The following is an 11515-nucleotide window of genomic DNA, read 5'->3' as shown; positions in this document are numbered from 1 at the left end:
TGAACATTGTGTAAAGTGTACATTGACCTTTGGAAAGCTCCATGTTCAACGAGAGCCAACAATTGGAAAATTCAACAAATATATGCGCACATAATTTAACTTTTATAAATTGGGATCGTCTTGTTCTGTTGTCCGTCACTGCACGAAAGGGTTTTTTTTATTCTAATGCAATGATTCGGTTATATCTCAACGATATCAGCGTTACGATCAAAAGTTAAAATTAGGACGAACTTTAACTTTTTAATATATTGGATTAAATAAACTAAAGATAAGCATCGAAAGCCGTCCTTGTATTGTGATTGTAAAATGTGATTGTATTGTGATCTTATCGATTTCTCCAAATCTGCTTGCACGTTTATTTTTCAGTTGTTTCATCGCATTTTATTTGGTATTTATTCAGCTAAAATTTTTGTGTAGAATTTGTACCAAACCATTACAGATCACTTGATTGGAATATAATTTTGCCTATGTTGGAGTTTTAAAACCCTGTTTTTTGGAGCTACAAAATTGGAAATAAGCATTCAAGATATTTAAAGAGTTCGAAATTTATGTTAATTGATTTATCAATTTTTTCATGGTGTCTGTAATGCTCAACCATTGTTTATAAAACACGTCACAAACATCACTATCGATGCTGGTAAATTCCTTACCACAGCTACAAAACGTTCTGGACGGCAATGAACCGCCGGATACAGCTCATGCCAAACAGTTTTTCTACTTGATTTGCTCAAAACTTGGGAAGCAATTAACGTTCCAACAATCGAAACGCCTTCACGAAATGCCTCAAACAATCTGTACTGCCAGCAATGAAATTCACTTGGAATTACCGTTTTTGTTTGTTGACCCCGTGCTGGCCGGAAGCTGGAAAGTGTGAAAAGTTCTCTCACTCTTCTCACCCTTTACACTATGTGGCGTCCCCCTTTTTCTGTCACGATTGTACCGTCGGAAGAACTCCGTGATGGGCTGCTTGGCAGAACGTTCGTCGAAGGTTATCAAACAGTCAATAGAGCGCTTTCCTTCCGGGGTTTTTAGTCTGCAATCAGTCCTCTAATTGCCCTCGAACGAATAGTTGAAAACTCTCTACCAAAAAAAAAAACAAAAATGCCACTAGACGAAACAGGGTAATGATCGTGTCTCTATTTTTTGTGTTGGTTGGTCTTTACCGACCAACCTTCCGTGTCGACTCATAAGCAATAATTTCCCTAAAAAAGCACATCTGCCCGCAGGCATTATCGAGTCGGTTAGATTTTAAATGCATTGCTTCATCAGTTCGCAGTACTCCGGTAGCTACCGAAACTGACACGGCCAATGATCGTGTGCGAATGTGAGTTCACACAGCTAACCCGGCAAGCTAACCTTCCCAGCAATCCCAGCGGAGAATGAGTTGGCTGGGAACCAAAAGTTAAATTCGCGATTTCATTGGCACGAGATCAACACGAGAGCCGCCGTATGAGCTTATGATGATGATTATCACACCGCGAGGGTATTAAAGCGCAGAAAAGAACACCATAAATCTGTTGCTTTGTTTCCCGAAATAATTGCTAAGCGTGCACACGCCGTAAGCCTTCGGGCTGATGTGGGTTTTTTTGTTACCGTTGTTTCCATAATAGAACCGATTAATTTTGTTTGGTTTTTTGTACGACTTTTTGATTGTGCTGTGTGCCTAGGTTATACAAATGAATCTCTTATCCAATGCGTTCGCGTGTGCCGTACTGGGAATAAGCGATGCACTTGCTATACCGGACAAGCTTATATGATAACAGTCTGTTGAGATCACGATGCGAAGATCATGACAGAATAGTTATTGTAGCAAGAATACTTGACGGGAGCTTAAAAATCACTAGGAATTAAGGAGAGAGTAGAGTACAGCAACAACAGGAATGTTGAATACCGTTTGTACGTGATCTTCTCTCTAATGTTGGAACACCGTCTTGTTCCATTCGTCGAAGAGATAGTTGGAAACTACCAGAGTTGGATTCTGAAACGAAAAATCAACCACTAATCATTCGATGTTCTTGGTGCTCCTTGTTTATTAGTATTTAACACATAATATTATATATGACACACAACACTTTAAAGGAGCCAGATCGAACAACGTGCGAGAGTCACGTCCGTCCCGGGTGCCGTGGGAAAAAAACGAGAGTCCTTAGGAGCAGCAGCTCCACACCTACCATCTCTTCATTGATTTTTAAGCCGCATAATGACAGCTGATATAAGTCAGGATCTAAGCTTATCAGGCTTGTAGGAAGGACATCATCTCGTGTCAGGTGAAGGTGGATGGAAAACTCTCGGGGAAAACTGCCTGTCTTCTCTTCAATCTCGCGTTAGAGAGGGCCATCCGTAACTCGGAGATGGAAACTTCGGGAAACCACCTTCTATAAGTCAATCCAGAACCTGGCATACGCTGATAACACAGACATCAATGTTTTGAGGCTCTCCTACGTAGCACTAAACTTTGGGTTGGAAATTAATGAGGCGAAACCCGTAATTATGGTGGCATTCCCAGCGACCCTACTAACAATCACTGATCTACGCGTTCGTATCTCCCCGTGCGATCGTATCGCGTGAAAATGGGACCCCATTTGTCGCGTTGTATTCCTGCTTCTTCAGGGTTGCCTCAAGGGAGCAACCTCGGACCGCTGCTGTTCTTCTTTTTCACCAAAGACGTAACTAGGGTGCTCCCCGCTAGTAGCCACCTACTGTTTGCTGATGATGCGAACCTATTCCTGCCGATCCAAGACCGGTCCGAACAACTCCGCCTTCAAGCTACACTCTATTCATTCCAGTCCTGGTGTTCAGATAATGGTCTTGAATTGTGCGTTGAGAAGTAAGTTGCCGTAATTGTCTGCAAAAGCTGTGTCAGGGACTTATCGAGGGAGTGCTCCTCGATGAGAAGTTGAGCTTCCACGAGCTGTTCGTCACCAAGGGCAACCAGCTGATGGGTTTCTTAAGCAAATTGCTCGCGACTTCACGGACCCGGTCTCCATCAAGACGTTCTACTGCTCCTTGGTTCGATCGGTGCTGAAGTATGCCTCCATTGTATGGTGGCCATCTGCTGCTCGGCCCCTGGCTCTATTGGAATACGTCCAGCACAAATTCACCCGGTTCGCTTTGCGCTTCTGGAGGGTTCAAGTGGACTACGACGCTCGCTTTGCGCTTTTGGGTATCGAGTCGCTGAACCAGCGTAACTGCAACGCCCAGAGACTATTTGTTGCGGGACTTTTGGACTACCGGATCGTCTCCCCAACACGACTCTCTGGGCTCCCAACCAGGCCGCTTCGCCCAAGGACCTTGCTTGACGTAGTCGATCGCCGAACCCGTTTTGGTGCAGTTGATGATTTGATTTGATTTGAATATAACTGTATCAGTAATCATCACCAACCGGACATGCCAAGTGCTGCGCTTTTAAATTGTATCCGATCCGTCCGTCCTTATAACTGTTAAGTGTCTTAGCAATCAGGCTTCCAGGGGGCTCTGCGTGGCCGATTGAATTATAATGACAATAAATAAATAAATAAACAATGACGAGCTCTACGAGGTGTACGGTGGTCTCACCATCGTGCAGTGAATTAGACTCGCCAGGCTCCGATGGGCTGGTCATGTCATGAGAATGACACTGACCGATCCAGCCCGTAAAGTCCTTTTAGGTCGTCCACACGGACAGAGCAGGCGTGGTAGGCCCAGACTGAGATGGAGTGATGGCGTTGATTCGTCCGCCAGAACGGCCGGGATAATTGATTGGCAGACGAAGGCGCTGGACCGTAAGCGATAACGAGGATTGTTGCAGCAGGCCAAGACCGCAAAGCGGTTGTAGCGCCGGATAAGTAAATAAGTAAGTGTATTACAAACTTTGAAAGCACCTTAACAGCTAAGTTTTTATACGCAGTTGAAACACGACGCCTAGATCGGATATTTGAACGCTCAGATCGGACTGGAGGTGGCATTGAAATTCCCTATAGGATGTTTCAACGCGACAAACAACAGTCAAAAACTTCGCCTCCGCCAAGCACGATCGTTTATTTAAAGAGGCTTTGGGTCTTTGAGACTTCATTCGCCTCAAACGCATCCTCAATAAATTGACATTTAGCTCAATTTATCAAATTATCAACTCGTCAATGTTAAAACACACTCCGGAAGCCCATTACAAGATTTAAATTTAAAGTTTGCGCACTCTACCAGCGAGCACATTCATAATGCAGCAGCTTCCACCCGAATCCGAACACCTCAACGATGCAAATCCTTTCCGCCTAATCAAGATTCCGCTTTAGTGCTTTACCCACCGGCACCACGGTCATCGATCCATTCATCTTTACGTCCCGGGGTGACAAATGGGTCAGTGCGTACCTAAAGTGCCGAATATTTCGCTACAAAGTGCAGTGATAAAGCGGAATGTAGAGCATTCATAAAACAAACGCGGATACGCGTTCAAAGCATCGCCCAACCCAAGCTGCTTCGTTCACTCAACCGAACTGAACCCTGTCAGAACTTAATTAGCCGTAAATCAGGTAATAATATGCACACGAAACCTCCACATCCTCCGAGGACCGCTGCGATGAATGCACAGGCGATGGATGCCGGTGTCCCGAACTGCTCGCTGACAGAACTGTCCTCTGCAAGAGAGAGCGAGAGGGAGAGAGGAGGAGCCATTCCCAAAAACCCAAACCCACCAGGAACTGCAGCCGCCTTCTGCCAGAGCTCCACGCTTCTGGATGCTGGATTACGATGCTGTTTCTGAACTTCACATTCGCATAGGCGCCGGATGCCGCGAAAAGTTCGCTAGACGCCGTTCCAATAAAAGGCTTGACATAATTATGCTGATTTGTGCATCGTGCCCGAAACAATAGGCCCGAGCTATCGCCAACACTGGGCGAGTTGGTTTCAACAGCGGAAGAATAAATCGCACGTTACCTGTTAAAACAACGACAAGGTGCCAAAATGAATTCCAGGGGAGCAGAACCGCTTGTTTACGGGATATCGAGCTTCCGGATCCTATCGGAACGCCAGCAAATCACCGTACCAGGCGGATCAGCTGGAAACGACTACCGTGCTGCTGCCCAAGCAAACGGTACGAGATAATTCGCAAATTTCATGATAATTCGGCATTCACGCGCCACTGGAGCCAATCCGAGAGTGTCGATGGCACTCTATGTGCCACCTGCATTTGGGGACCGCTTGTCGCCGAGCTGCAGCAGGAACAAACCCTAAATTCCCCCTACGACAAACCATAACAATGCATTTGTTATGCTTCCTGCTGCGTTGGGCTCTGCAGGCCGGGCTACAGCACTGGACTGGGAATTGCACGATTCCGGGACGTTGTACTTTTGTACAACCGGTTGTGGGCCCACAAATCAAATGCATTTGCCGCGAATCGTGACGCCAACTATAATGGACGGTGGCGTTGAACAGGTACGAACACTATCGACACTTTATCAGCGGGTTGAAACTGGCTAATAAATTGTGCTTTGGGTGGACCTCGGGTGCGTTCGTGTATTTTAATAGAGCGGATGACATTTATTTTGTTACAACTAATTTAACACAATCAAACTTTCTAATTTACTGCAAGGAATTGGTATTTGTTCCTATTGAATCTATCAATTGGCTGCAAGTTTTGGGTCCTTCCTATTGATATCAAAATATTCTCGCTCTTTTTTTTTTTGCTTGACTCAATCTACCCCTAGCCAGATTGTCAGTCTTGCAATCAGCCAGAGCCGGAGAGATTCTTCTTCTATGGCTTTACAACCTTAGGAGGACCTTCCATTGCTGTCTTCCCTGGCTTACTTTACTCGAAGCTGTGCAGTTAGCCCTACTTGCGGGATATGAGTCGATGCCCCATCCAGCCGTGAACTTGGGGAAAATAGCTTGCTGTCGTAAATGCTTGTACTAGGAAGCGCTACCTGTAGTAGCTGAAATAGAAATGTTTGAAACTATTTTTTTCTGTTAATGTTCTGTTAGTTTCTGTCTTAGGCCCCTTATCCTTCGCGGATCAAGCTCTGCATGTGCAGAAACATGATTTACGCTAATGGCTTATTCCACTAGCACTAGAGCTTCGCAAGGTCCTGCGATTTCTATCTTTCATGGCTTAATTTACCCTTAGCTGAAATGTCCTACAGCTATGCACGTGCACGAGGAACTTATTCTCTCAAAATATCGTTCTCGACGGATGTACCGATGAGTTCTCTGGCATGCACCCGCGGATCCACGTTCCGGATCAGGGAGATTTAACTCCGGTTCCGATTCCAAACTTAATGTAATTGTTCGGAATTTTTGGAATCATTAGAACCATCAGAAGGATCGGAAACTTTATACCGTGTACCGTTTCCCAAAGGTCACACTCACTAATGCCAACCGATTCCAACGGTACCGACTTCGTTTGTACCTATCTTCTGGAACTGATTGCGAATTGGCATCAAACCTCATTGGATAAGTCTGGACATTGGACATCTTGCTTTAGGGGCCTAAAATAATGCCACTAATACCGAAATAAAAGCATCCTTCGATTAAGTGACCTCCTCCTATTATGGTGGATCAGATCGTAGATTTCTCTCTGGTCGATCATATCGTGTATCACTTGGTGGGATATAAGGGGTCTCATACGCCTTTGTCCACTAATGTTTCTACTTTTCATCAATAATGCAGCCCTATTACTACTTGCTGATTATAACGTGCGATGCTAGGCTTCACACGGCATGGCCGTGCTTCAAATCCAACATGGGCCGCCTCGTCGTACGCGAGGAATTGTAGATTTAAACCGATTTAGAGTGGTGATATAGATGCTCCCTCCTCAGATCCTCAATCATGATCTGGAAGAATTTCTACAACAGGCCAAAATTGTAAAGCAGTTGTAGCACAACAATGAACAACAAGCAAACCTGATCGTGTAACCCGTCAGCGGATAAATTTCTGACCAATTTTACACCTTAGCAACAGCTCGCCGCGTCAGCCAAATCAAATCATCCATGAAACCTTCCCAACACAAGCCTGGCACACTTTTCCAACCAAGCAGAAGGGGCGTTCAACAGAAAAAAAAATCCACTTCCTCCAACGCCACCACTCCCAGACTCTAACGCCCGTCTTCTCGCTAGACGCCGGATCACCGCGAATGCACGCAAATGCAATGCATCCGGTGCGCCAGGTGCACCGACACTCGCCATAACCCGTTCCTCTTCCTTCCCAGCAGATTATTATGGGTTGCATGGGTAGGAGAGTTTTTTTTTTTTTTTGTTTTTGCTCGGCGCTTTTCTCTGGCCCTGGCCTGGCTTGCCTGCACATTGGCTGTACCGACCGACCGTCGGGCACATCGTCTCGGCGTGCATCGGCGAAAGACGCGTCGAACGGCTAATATTGACTAAAAACCGGAAGATCTAATTAGATTTAAACTTCATCATTGAATTTAAACTATTTGCCCTCCATTTATGCGGGAAGCGGGCTGCCAGCATGGAATTAAAATAGCGACGGCCACGCGGCGGCCAGTGGAAAGAAAAAGCACACACACACTTACAGACACAATACTACGCAGAGCGCGGGCAGCACTAGCTTCAGCAACAGTTCGCACAGCAGCAGCAGCGCAATTGCTCTGGTAGGGTGCATTCATCCATTCGTGAAGTCGCTTCGCACTGGGCAAAGGCGCAATTTATGCAAATACAATTGTCCAGTTTTCTTTCCATCTTCCGGCTTCCGGGGTTGTATGGGCGGCCGCACGCTCACTTGCGTTGTGTGTACTTAAGTCTGCCGCTTGTTGCTGGAGTTAAGCTATAGTTTGGGTAGCAACAAGTGACGGGACGAAGCGCCTTGCGATGGGTAAGAGGCAGATTTAGCACGCAGCAATGACGCACCCATTAGAATACTTTTTGGAGGTTTATAGTAAGGATGCTCTTAGATATAATTTTACTACTTAAGGCGACTTAAAGTTCACGATGGTAATTTCATGCATCTTTAGAAGACATCGAGTTACGGTCTTTGGTAATGATATGATTGGTACATAAAACGAGAACATTGTAAGCGAATTGGCTGACAGCAATTTTAAGCATGATTGTTTTATTCTATTTTTGACTGATTATTATGCAAACCACTGGAACCTTGTTATACTTTGTATACCACTAGCCTAATACCTTAATAACCGGATATCGAATCAACCTTTATTATCTACTATGCTTTAGACCTTTATCATTTTTATTAGAAAGTTTGAGCCGTAATGAGTCGTTCCTTTGGCGCCAATAACACCACTGATAAGCCTAAGTAATAGGGAGGCTCGGTAACCAATTCGATAGCAGTGCCGGTCTTCACACGGCAGGATCAGTGATCGAATCCCATCCGAGCCGTTCCCTCGCAGGGATGTGTGATCATTAAGTGTAGTATAGTAGTATAGAATGGCTCCAAATACTCCAAATGAAAGACACCTTGTACGATTAAGAAAAACGGGACCATAGCAAATGATAAAATAAAATGCCTTACGTTAAACTTTTGTAAATTGGTGTGATGGAGTCCGCATGGTGCACTCGAATTCCAAAATCGGTCATACAGTTTAAGCACAAATTAAGGGTTTAACACTAAATGGATCTTTAAAAACTGTTTAGGTCGTCCAGATGGTCAGAGGAGACATGGAAGGCCTGAAACCGTGATGGAGTGATGGCGTTTATGGTTCCACCAAAATAGCATGATATTGGATAGGTAAACACGATACTAGACCTTGTGAGTCATCAAGGCCTTCTGCACCAGGCCTAGACGCCTGAAAAGTAAGTATCCTTAAGGTCTTTGATAACACGTAAGATAAAACCTCGTGCACGGAGTGTCTTTATGATCATCAATTCATAATGTTCTGTAAGTGTAAGTCTGGTATGTAAAAGGAAGCCTAAGTCACGAACCACATTTAAACAGAAATCGGACATACAGGAATCAACTATTTGATAATTAATCTGAATAAAAGATTTTTTTCTTGAGAGCGTTTGGCAAACAGTATTGACAAACGGTATCTTAGGGCACGCAGTACTTCAGCAAAGTTCGTGAAAGACACAGATAAAGCTACGTTCACTGTAATGTGTCAATAGCTTAAATAGTTGGTTTCATTTTACCAATGATAAACTTACACCACACAATTGAAAGTAGTGTTAAAAGGCGAATTCTCTACCAATTCTAGGAAGGAAAATAAATGGTTGAATTTAAACATATGTCGATCCTGGGTGAATTAAGCGTAGGCTTTTGACCATAGATTACTCAGATTCGAATTTTCAAAAAAAAGCAGGAGGATATATAAATGGGCACTCTATTACGAAGTCTACGAGAGAAAGATTGTCCGATTAGGGGAAAATATTCAGGCAATACAATATGACTGAGCGTCCGATTGGCGGTATCTAATGTCAATCAGCCTCAGTAATCGACAGTGAGGAGAATATGGGGGCACCCTATCTCTTCTTTCTATTGCACGAACTCCAGGTAGAAACTAAACTACGCTTGTATAGCTACAAGACTTCACACGTAAACACTGAAGGAGCGAAGAACATACCGAATTCATAGGCATAGTCAACTTGGCTTGGCTTAGCTAGCTTTCCAATCTGATTAGCTAAACCAACCTGTTAATCGGATTCGTCTAACCTAAATTAGTATGATTTTGCAACTCGCAAATTATTCAGCCTAAGACACTGAGAATATTTGGCACGTCAAACTTGCCACTTATTAATTCTGCCACAAAGAGGCATTGGGCGTTCTTTCTCCATTTTGAGAGTGACTGCAAACATAACAAAAAGCGTTTAACTTATAATCAAAGGGACATTAGGTTCTCCTAGCCTGATTTGATGTGCTAACGTAATTCATGGATACCCTTCCTGTATCCAAAATATCAAGTCCATACAATTCACCATCCGTGACGGATTACACCAAGAACATTCCCTTAAGGAACCCACGAAATGCCTACAAGAAGACTAGATACAATGTTTTTAAAAATAATTCTCTGAAATCTATCATTTGGGTATTTCGTGAACCAATAGCATCCTTCTTTTTTCTTCATGAAAGTCGGTCTTATCGTATTGATAATTATATTCTTTATCTCGAATACCAAAACGTTTGAGTGTTTTCATTAACGATAGCCTTGGGACCAGCGTCCCAATAGCTTTAAATTCTAAGGCCTACGGCAAGTCTATTTTTCCTTTGGGGTCAGTTTTTAATGTACAATTGTGTGATATCCTTTACTTTAACGCCCACACCCAGATTCTTCTGACGGCGGTCGTTATTGGCAGCTGAATCCATACTGGCTCTCACTCGCGCTTTCCCACTCTCGTCCAGGATCCCACAATTGGTGCTTGTGTATTCAACAAGTTGCTATTTGGCAATTATCTTCAATTTTTTTTCAGATGTTATAATTCTATTAAACGATCGGATCACATCGATCAAGGCAATATTCGCTTTCCAATTGGTATTGGTTTTATAAACGATGTCAGCTACAGATATCTCATCTGTGCAGTATCAGTGTCTGCAAAAGTGTTATCCAAGAACTGTGATAACGCTGCAAGGCATCATTTGGGTTATATTTACAATTTTCATCACCATCTAAGCATTGGATAATGCAATAAAAATGAGCTAACCTGAGCTCTGAGCCATTTTCCATAGGATCCACTCGATATCATCCCTTCAGTCATCCCTGGTGTATTCTTCATTTAATGTTCCACAACCCTTCGTTTTGTGTGTTAATAGAGCTTAACTGCCTTATGCCTTTGTCACCAAGCGATGGTCACCATAATAACTTCTAAACAAATAACTAATGAAAACGATTCAACATAATTAGCTTATGGATTTGCTGCTAAACTACAAAGAAACTCAACCAACGCAAACGCGCCCGCTCGCACATTCAAAATCTGTTCGCAGCAATTATAGCGCTGGACCGTTCGGCGCGAAAAAGGCGGCCGGTCTCGATATCTTTTATTGCGCCAGCACTAGCGATGGCAAAAATTCCTTCTCCTCTGATAATGGCATTTTTCGCTCATCAAAAGGAAATGGGCAAGAATGGGTGCGAGAAGCAAAAAAAAAAGGGTCCCGGTCTCGTTTCACGCTGTCAATTCAATTTCTTCTCCATCCCACAAGAATCGGTCCCTTGCGCAAGCTGGGAAAATAATCGTAAAAAGGATTTTCCCCGTTCGGGTGCCTTTGAACCTCTGGCGGGTGGCAATCATGGCACCGGGAGGTCCCTGAGTCCTTTGTGTTTTTAGCACTTTTAGCATTGTAAAGCGATCTAGTTTTAATTGGAGCAAAATAGCCGTTTGTAAGGCGGATGCCACGCAAAAAAAAAACGTCGACGGGAAAACAAAGGACCAAAAACAGTAGACATGTTTTTTTTTTTTTGGTATGGTTCCACCGTCGACGACCCTGGCCAAAATCGTTAACGCCCCATTACAAACTGACATTCACAACAAATAGATGCTTTGGCCGCCAGACCCCCGGATCCCGACCAACCTGTTCGCTGCAGAATATATTTCGGGTGCCTAATTAATGGCGATAAACATCAAACAACGGTTTCGATAGTGACCGA

The sequence above is a fragment of the Anopheles stephensi genome, chromosome 2 (assembly GCF_013141755.1).
Source record: "Anopheles stephensi strain Indian chromosome 2, UCI_ANSTEP_V1.0, whole genome shotgun sequence".
Classification (NCBI taxonomy): Eukaryota; Metazoa; Arthropoda; class Insecta; order Diptera; family Culicidae; genus Anopheles; species Anopheles stephensi.
The sequence above is the reverse complement of the archived record's forward strand: the minus strand, read 5'-3'. Positions refer to the sequence as shown.